Source organism: Tinamus guttatus, unplaced genomic scaffold (genome assembly GCF_059628265.1).
Source record: "Tinamus guttatus ecotype Peru unplaced genomic scaffold, ASM5962826v1 Tinamus_guttatus_pri_ptg000248l, whole genome shotgun sequence".
Classification (NCBI taxonomy): Eukaryota; Metazoa; Chordata; class Aves; order Tinamiformes; family Tinamidae; genus Tinamus; species Tinamus guttatus.
The window spans coordinates 409,275-418,498 of NW_028288782.1; positions in this window are offsets into that span (position 1 = coordinate 409,275).

Consider the following 9,224-nt stretch of genomic DNA (forward strand, 5'->3'; position numbering starts at 1 on the left):
CCACTGGAGGCCCACGAGGATACAGGAGGAAGAAACAGAGCTTGCACCAAACAAGAAGAGAGGTGGCATTGGTGGCAGGCTCTTGAGAGACCCGTGGGAATGCCGGGACACCTGCAGCCCCTGGAGGAAGGACCCCTTCCCACCCAGAGCCAGTCCCCAGAGGGCCTCCCCCTTCCCAGGCAGATCTGACCCCACACTGCAATTCCCTGAGCAGAGGGAGCTCTGCCCAAAGGAGCTTGGGGCTCAGGGCAGCAGCACGACCAAGAACCATGAGTCCCGCACAACACTCTGTCTCCCAAGCGGGACAGGATCCTCGGACCAGACTCTTACAACAGCCCCCAGCCCTCTGCAGGCTACAGCCCCGGAGCCACAGCTGCTTTGACAACTAACATGGTCTGCGGCACCTGCTGCAGCAGCGCCCAAAGCCCTTACCCTCAGCAGAGAGCTGCAGGAGCACAGGGAACAAAACGGAGTACGCCGGACTGATGATCTGAGTCCAGAAGCCCTCCATCTTGGCTTCCCACCTGTCCTTGGTTCGCTGGTCAAGCAGGGAAGAAGGATTCTCTTCCCGTGACCTCGCCAAGGACTCCTCTCTCTCCAACGAGCCCCTTGTTCTCAGCCCGTGAGGGAGAGCTTCCCCGAGCACTCTCACTGCCTCCTGTGTGCGCTCCTCGTCACCGAGAAGCTCCAAAGGGCAGCAGTGGAGCAGAGCACGGCGAGCAGTGACCAGCAGCGCGCGTGCCTGGCAGGGAAGTGACGGGGCCCTGCCGGTCGCTGGGGTCACCTCCTTGTGATGCAGCACAAGCCAGTGTGACCTCAGCGCGTGTCACCAGGGGCTGCATGAGGGGAGCGGCAGCTGAAACACCCAGCGAAGGCGGCGATTCCTCCCAGGGAAGGAGATTTTAGTGAGGTGGGGGGGGGGTTCATCTCTTCTCCAGAATTACCACAGCTAGGACAAGAGGAAATGGCCTCAAGCAGCACCACGGGAGGTTCAGTTAAGACCGTAGGAGGAATGTCTATAGTGTAAGACGAGCCAAGCATTGGAACAGGCTGCCCAGGAACATCATGGAGTCACAGTCCCTGGCAGTGCTCAGGACGTGTGTGGATGAGGTACTTAAGGACATGGTTTAGCAGGTGTGGTATTGAACTGTTTATAGTTCAACTCAGTGATCTAAAAAGGTGTTTTCTAACCAAAACAGGTCTCTGATTCTATGATTCTAAGGTTTGGGCACTAGCAATGATCAAGGCGGAGCTGGTGTGGAACAGAAGGGGAACATGCCCTTCACACACAGTGTCTGCAGGTGTTTGCCCAGGCTCCTGGGCCCAGCACGAGGCAGCGGGTCCCACTCCATGGCTGTCCCCCATGTCCCGGCAGTGGAGGTTGTGCACGTGGCCTGGGCGCCGTGGTCCTCATGCCTGGTGTAGTGTGATGGCCAAGACTGGGGATGCTGGGGCAGATGTTTTTTCTGGGGGGAGCACTGCCGGATTAGGGGGTGTTTGTGGGGATGCTGGTAGTCTGGGGTGTTGGCCCATTTTGTGGAATATTTCTGTGCTTCAGGGATGTTCCAGTCTTTGTGGACTGGTGCCAATTGAAGCGGGTGGTTCCCATTGCAGTGTTGCTGGTGTTTTGAGGGTGCTGGCCCTGCTCCTTGGAGGCCCTGGGAAATGCTGCTCGAGACTGGCCCATGCAGCTCTGCAGTTGGTTTTGCACGGCTGGCTCCCATAGGCAGCGCCCGGAGCTCCATGGCTTTTGTGTGTACAGGTGCTCAGCGTGTTTGAAGGGAAGAAAGGCAGAGCAGGGTGGGAAGGTCCTCCCTGCGCTGGGGTCGGTCCCTGTTGCAAATGTCCCATTACATTTTTAGGTGTGAGGGGCTCTTTCTGCATGGGTCCTTGGTCTCAGTACAGGAGGAGAGTCAGACTTTTCCTGGAAAAGTGATGACTGCTTCTGCCACTCCGTGCCACTCTGTGTCCGTGGAAGGGCCCCAGCTGCCATCTTGCGTGTCCTGGGCTCATCTCAAGTGGCTGAGGCCAGGAGCTGCAAGGCCCCCAGACACTCCGGTTGCTGCTAGGAAATGGCCTGTGGTGCTGGGAATGGCCCTTAGGCAGCAGGACAGATGGAGCACCTGGCCCCGGCCAGCAGCATCTCCTCCCTCTGTGAGACAGGGAGAGCTCGTGTGCTCTGCATGGTGCAGAGAGAGGGTCCAAAATGCCTGTGCCCGAGCACTGCAGGATTTGTGTGGCCACACACTGAGGCAACAGAGCCCCGCTCTCTGCGGAGCGCCAGTCTCCTTCCCTTGCTTGCAACTGGCTGCACAACTGTTCTGAATGGTGGGCATGCATGTCTTAGGGCACGTGCACTCTGCTGCACAATCATCTGCCAACAGGAAGGGAGAAAGATCTTGGTGGGCTCGTCTGGATATGACGTCCCATTGCCAGGGGAGCAGGGCATGCTGGCGAGTCCTGAGAGGAAGAGTTAAGTTTCCAAATCCATTCCCTGCACCTTTCTGGCTAAGGAAGTCACCTGGGCAATTCCACCCCAAGAAGAGCCTTGAGCATATGGTGCTTCTCGAGTATCCGGCTCCTTTATCCAAGATGCTCTCGAGCCTGAAAGGGACTCAGAGGTGGAGAAGACCAGGAGGAAGAATGGCATTCTGTGCTAGAACTGGAGGAGGGCTCTCCCTCGTGGCTGTTTCTTCGCCAGCCCTAAAGAGCGATGCAGGCATCCTGGCAGCAGCATCCCCCATCCGGGGAAGGAGTTTAGGCCTTCCCACCTGCTGAACCCCGGTGTGTGTAACTCACCAAACATCTTCTTCCATTTTGCCATCCAGAACATAAGACGCTTTGTTTCCCACTGCATATGAATTGACATGTCTCAGAGCAGGATTTAGGCAAGGTTTTCCCCATGATATGGTCTCCCGGAGCTGGGAAGGGTCTTTCTTAGAGCCAAGGAAGCTGCCCGCAGGTAGGAGCTGCCAGGCTGCGCAGGACTGCCCCACAGACGTGCCGACTTTGCTTTTGGCTACTGATGGGGGATAGCTTGTGCCTCGCAAGCACGTCCTCTCCCTGCGGGAGCCCGCCTGCCCTTGCTCAAGGCTTGTCCCAGGGTGCAAAAAGCAGTGTTGCAGCGCCCAGCGTCATCTCAGAAACAGCTGCCCTGGAGGGCCTTTCCAATGGCCTTTCTTCTTCCTTTTCTCTGGTCAAGACAGGCATGGCTCAGAGCGAGAGTGTCCCGGGATGGAGGCTCCACGCTCCCCCTGCTACCCTGTGCCCCCTGCCTGCCCTTCCAAAGCTGCCCTGGTGCTGCTTGCAAGCTTCACACTGCACCAAAGAAAGGCTCACATGAACTCAGAAAGGGAGTTTATTTGGGGGGAAAAAGACATTTCTCCCGGACACTTCCAGCTTGTGGCCCCGCTGCTCTTTCTTCTGGAGGCTGCTCATCACTGAAGCACTGAGGGGTAGAGGAGAAAGATGCTGAGTGTGTCATGACATGCAGGTGCCTCCTGAAAATCCAGTGGCACATCCCAGCCCCCACCCCGTTTCCGTGCAAGGGATGGCTGGGCCAGGCACAGGCGAGGCCAAGCTCCAAGGGCACTTGTGTGCCCTGGCGTAGGGGGCAGCGAAAGGCCCTCTTTCCCCCAGGCCTTGGCACAAAGGGCTTGGCAAGAGCAGGGACCCTGCCTGCCTTGGGAGCTACTTACCGGCGAGCCTCCTCCTGCAGCTGCAGCCTCTGGCGGTTTTGGACCACCTTCTCCCTCCAGCGATCTCGGAGGACTTTGTAGGATTCCAGGAGCTGCAAGGTCTGCTTTGCTCGTGGCGAGAGATACCTGCAAAGGATCAACAAAGTCCTGCTGCTGCTCCCTGGGGGCCCCTTGGGGCTTCTTCTCTCCTCAGCCCCTGCACATCCCCACCAGCTGAAAGGAGGGCCTGTCGTCTGCTGTGCTCAGCAGCTGAGTGCCAGCACCTGCACAGGGTCAGGAGCCACCATGGTGCCAGGCCCTGCCTGGCAGCTGGCATGCCAGTGCACACTCACTTGTCAGGGGGCACCCCTCTGTGTGGGGAACAGTGCTGCTCAGGGTGGCGTGCAGGCTTCAGCACTCGGATCTGTATTGCAAGAGCAAGAAGAAGAAAAGGTTTCAGTGGGGAGGAGAGAACGGGGGAGAGAGCACTAGCCCACTCATAGAGGAGGCACCTAAGCGTTCCAGAGCCGTGCTCAGGCTATACAAGCAGCTGATGCAACGGGCTACAAGAGCTGGCTTCCTGGATGATACGCCCTGTTCTGAGGGCTGTCAAAGGCATCCCATAGGATCTCTTTTCAAGCAGGGTCCACACTGGGACATTGGGGAATTGTTGGCTGTTGCTCTTCCCCCTCCCTTACACTTCTGCTCTTGAGCCTCCCTGGCTCCTAGTCCTGTGTCAGCACAGTGGGAATATGGCTCTCTGCTGCCCTAACTGATCAGGGCCGAAAGATGCACCGGCATCTTTCCAATGCCTTCGAGGGCAAACCCACCCATTTCTGCGATTAACAAAGCCCCAGAAGACGTTATAGATGTTATATCAGTAGGCAGATGCTTGCAAGTGTGGATATAATTTGCATCATTGCTGGACACATGCCAGAGAGCCCACTGGGCGTTGTAGGGAGCCCGCGCTCAGGGCCCTTTCCGCGACATCCCATCACACACCTGTGCGGCAGCCCTGGGAGCAGCACGGGCAGCAGAAGTCCGAGGAGCAGATGGAGGATGTGGGCGGTGCTCCACTTTCCCCTCCTTCTGCCCCAAAGGCTCCTTCATGTGCCCCACTTGTTTAATCAAGTTGCTGAGAAGACACCATGAGAGGCAAGAGGTTTAGGACAGGGAGCATTTGTTCCCACAAGGAAAAGGATGGGATTCCCTGCAATCTCGAGGGACTCCTTCCTGGACAAACACTCCTGCACTAGGCATTTCCATTTGGCTCCCCAAGATATCCTGACGCTGGAGGAAAGCTATGGCCATGGGAGGCTCCCACGCAAAGTGCTACACGCTTGCCTTCCAGCAGGAGAACAGCCTTAAGTGGGGTGTGTGTCGGGAGCCTTTTGGAGGCCGTAGGGCCAGCATGTGCAAAGGGGCCTGCTCTGGTGCAGAGGTCCAAACAAGCGCAGCCCTCGTCCCTTCCGCCTCCGCCAAGGCTCTCACCTGGCAGCAGGCTGCTTCTCGGGGCCTTGCCGCCTCCTGCCTGCCCCCCAGCTTGGCAGCATGGGCAGACACAGCTCCTTGCGCTGCTGCAGGATCTTTCTAGGCTGCCATTCTGCAAGGAGGAAGGGAGGAAGCTCTTGAGCAGAGCCTGCTGAGCAGCACCTTTCCAGGTGGCTGCTGTGAGGCAGCGTGGGGGGACAGGGAACCAACGTGCCCCGCAGGCCGGCAGCTTTGGCCTTACCTCTCTTGGCCCTGGGACACTGGGGCACCTCAGGCTTTTTCTGCGTGCGTGGAGGGGCAGCAGGAGCAGCCTTGGCTTCTGGGCTGCCTTCCTCCAGAAGCTGAAACCTGGAAAGCAGAAGACAAGGCACGATTGAAGAAAGGGGGCTGTCTGCCCCTGGCCTCTTGCTGGCACTAATGCTCCTCCCTGTTGTCGGAGAACACCTTGCCTGCCATCTGCTTCTTGGAGGGTTTTTGCCAGAGTCTGTCCAAAGGCAGAGGACGTGGCTTAAATTCTTGTGAGCACTGAGCATGGGCAGTGCAGAGTGCGAGCAGCATCTAGGGGCCGGCCCTGTCAGCAAAGCTAAGGGCTGCAGAGGAAACGCACTCACCTGGGGAACACGTGGACTCGGCTAGACCTGGTTTCACGAGTATCGATGTTTCCGCTTGGCTCAACAGGATCCGCTGGCCAAGGGACCTGCAAGACAACCCAGGCCCATTGGGAGGTTTCCAGGGCAGCTCCCTGCCTGCTGACAAAGGCAGCAGCCCCTCATCCTGCTACAGGAGGAGCCTGCTGCTGCAAATCCCTCTTCTGAGTCCTCTGCCATGCACATTAGCCCCTAGTTGTGGAGCGGAGATGCTCCACAGCAAAGACTTGCAAGTGCTCAATAGGCATGCCAAGCATTTAATAGAGACAGGCATCCAGGAAGACAGGGAGTGTTTTCCTTGGGAGTGGGGAATTTGGCGGGGGGAAACACACTGCGGAAGGTGTTTGTGTAGCCCGCCACATGCAGGATGGCCACGGAGGCTTCCCAAAGCAATGGAAGTAGGCCTGGGAAGCTGAGCAACTTACACTGCGAAGGGCCGCAAAGAGGCTTACCCTTCTCCTCAGCCGTTGTATGCAGCTGTCGTAAAACATCATGCAGAGCGTGTCTCCCTGGCGGCTCAGCACACCCAAGTCCCGGAACGCAAAGATCACATTCTGCATGTTCTCCATGTGCAAAGAGAATAAGTGGATGGTCTCTTCCACACAGGCTTCCACCACACGCCGTGGCAAGGACGTCACCAGGGACAAGAGCTGGTAGTTCAGTGGCTCAATTTGGATGTCGTCTGCAAGGAAGTCAAACAGTGTCAGTGCTGCAGCAGGTGCAATTTCCAGGACTAGGTGAGAAAGACATGGGAGTGGCAGAGAGATGAAAGTGGGGGCAGGTCAGGGCAAGAGAGCCCGACTTGCTGCAACACTTGCAGCAGAAGACTCCAGAGAAGGTCCTTCCCAAGAAAGAGATCTCTGTGTGGGGGCTTGCGCGGGGGAAGCTCTGTGTGTTCCCCTAGCTGTGGAGGGCATTGCCTGCTTCTGGCAGCTCCTGCAAAGCGCAGGGAGCACACTCCCAGCCCGGGTACAGTGGCAAGGGGAAGCAGAGGGTGGTCCCTGCTGTCTCACCAGGGAGATTCACTTCGGGGCACGTGAGCCCACGCGGCCAGACCATCTGCATGCCAAACTTGAAAATGGGTCTTCGAACCCAGAGCACCTGTTCTGCACCCAGGTACAATGGCTCTTCAACTGTACAGAAGGTTCCAAGACCCTCCAGCAGGACACCCTGCACACGGAAAAGACAAAAACATGACGAGTAAGCACTGTGTTGGTGGAAAAGGGGAGGACTCTGCAAGCACGGGCAGGCTGCTCTGTGCTCTCCCTGCTGCTGCTGCTGCAGCTGCACGAAGGAGCACTGTGGAAAGCTTTGGAGGAGAGCTCCTTGCTGCAATGTTGTCTTCACCCTCCTCTGCACACATGGCCCTCCCTGTCCTCCAAGTATTTCCTAGCATCTCAGAGCACAAGAAGATGCCGGAGCTCTCTCAGAGCACCAAGGGAGGAAACTGCCTCTGTCTCTCTGCTTGATCTCTCCATTCTGGCCACAGGCAAAAGAGAAGGCCCACGAGGTGCCGACTGGTTTCTCCCACAAGCTCTGCACGTGCTTTCTCCCCAAGTTAGCTAAGGAGCTGCTCTGCCGCATGCTGGCCGGTGGCAGTGCGCTGCCATGGCGCTGGGGGAAGGATCATTCCCAGGGCCCAGGACGGCCTGGGAAACTGCAATGCTGCAGGGCGAGGGGAGCAGGACGCCAGCCCACCTTGCCAATCACAAGCTGCTGCAGGATGTATCGGGAAACAACATCCCAAACCATGACAATCTCTGTGAAGCAAGGGAAAGAAGTGTCAGGCAGCTCCAAGCTCTGCGAAAGCTTCTCCTCCCAGGGTGACAGAGGCACGCACATTCAAATCAACCAAAAAGCCACTCCTCCAGCTGCGAGCTGGCCTATGGCACCGTTGCAGGCTGCCCGCCTCCCGCTGATCCCCGTGGAGGTGCAGAGAAGAAAGCGGGACAAGGGAAGGGTTTGGCAGAAGGGCAGCGGCCACCTGCCTCCTGGCCAAGGATGCCATCTCCAAGCTCAAGCTATGTTCTGCCCACTGGAGGCCCACAAGGATACAGGAGGAAGAAACAGAGCTTGCACCAAACAAGAAGAGAGGCGGCATTGGTGGCAGGCTCTTGAGAGACCCATGGGAATGCCGGGACACCTTCTGCCCCTGGAGGAAGGACCTCTTCCCACCCAGAGCCAGTCCCCAGAGGGCCTCCCCCTTCCCAGGCAGATCTGACCCCACACTGCAACTCCCTGAGCAGAGGGAGCTCTGCCCAAAGGAGCTTGGGGCTCAGGGCAGCAGCACGACCAAGAACCATGAGTCCCGCACAACACTCTGTCTCCCAAGCGGGATAGGGTCCTTGGGCCAGGCTCTTACAACAGCCCCCAGCCCTCTGCAGCCTACAGCCCCGGAGCCACAGCTGCTTTCATAGAATCATAGAATCATAGAATGCTTAGGGTTGGAAGGGACCTCTAGAGATCATCTAGTCCAACCCCCCTGCATACGCAGGGACACCTAAAGCACGTGGCACAGGACTGCATCCAAGCGGGTTTTGAAGATCTCCAGAGAAGGAGACTCCACAACCTCTCTGGGCAGCCTGTTCCAGTGCTCTGTCACCCTCACTGTTAAGAAATTTTTCCTTAAGTTCCTATGGAATTTTTGATGTTTCAGTTTCCGGCCATTTCCTCTAGTCCTATCAGTGGCCACCACTGAAAAGAGACCATGACCGTCCTCTGCACTCCCTCCCTTGAGGTATTTATATACACTGATTAGATCCCCTCTCAGCCTTCTCTTCTCCAGGCTGAACAGGCCCAGCTCCCTCAGCCTCTCCTCATAGGGCAGATGTTCCAGGCCCCTGATCATCCTTGTAGCCCTGCGCTGGACTCTCTCCAGCAGCTCCACATCCCTCTTGTACTGTGGAGCCCAGAACTGGACACAGTACTCCAGATGCGGCCTCACCAGGGCCGAGTAGAGGGGCAGGATCACCTCCCTCGACCTGCTGGAGACGCTCTTCTTAATGCAGCCCAGGATCCCATTGGCCTTCTTGGCCACGAGGGCACACTGCTGCCTCATGGTCAACTTGTCGTCCACCATGACACCCAGGTCTTTCTCCGCAGAGCTGCTCTCCACAAGCTCGGTCCCCAGCCTGTACTGGTGTCTGGGGTTATTCCTCCCCAGGTGCAGGACCTTGCACTTGGCCTTGTTGAACTGCATGAGGTTTTTCACCGCCCAGTTGTCCAGTCTGTCCAGGTCCCTCTGGATGGCAGCACAGCCCTCTGGGGTATCGGCTACTCCTCCCAGTTTGGTATCATCAGCAAACTTGCTGAGGGAGCACTCTGTGCCTTCATCCAGGTCATTGATGAATAAATTGAACAGGACTGGACCAAGGACTGACCCCTGGGGGACCCCACTAGCCACAGGCCT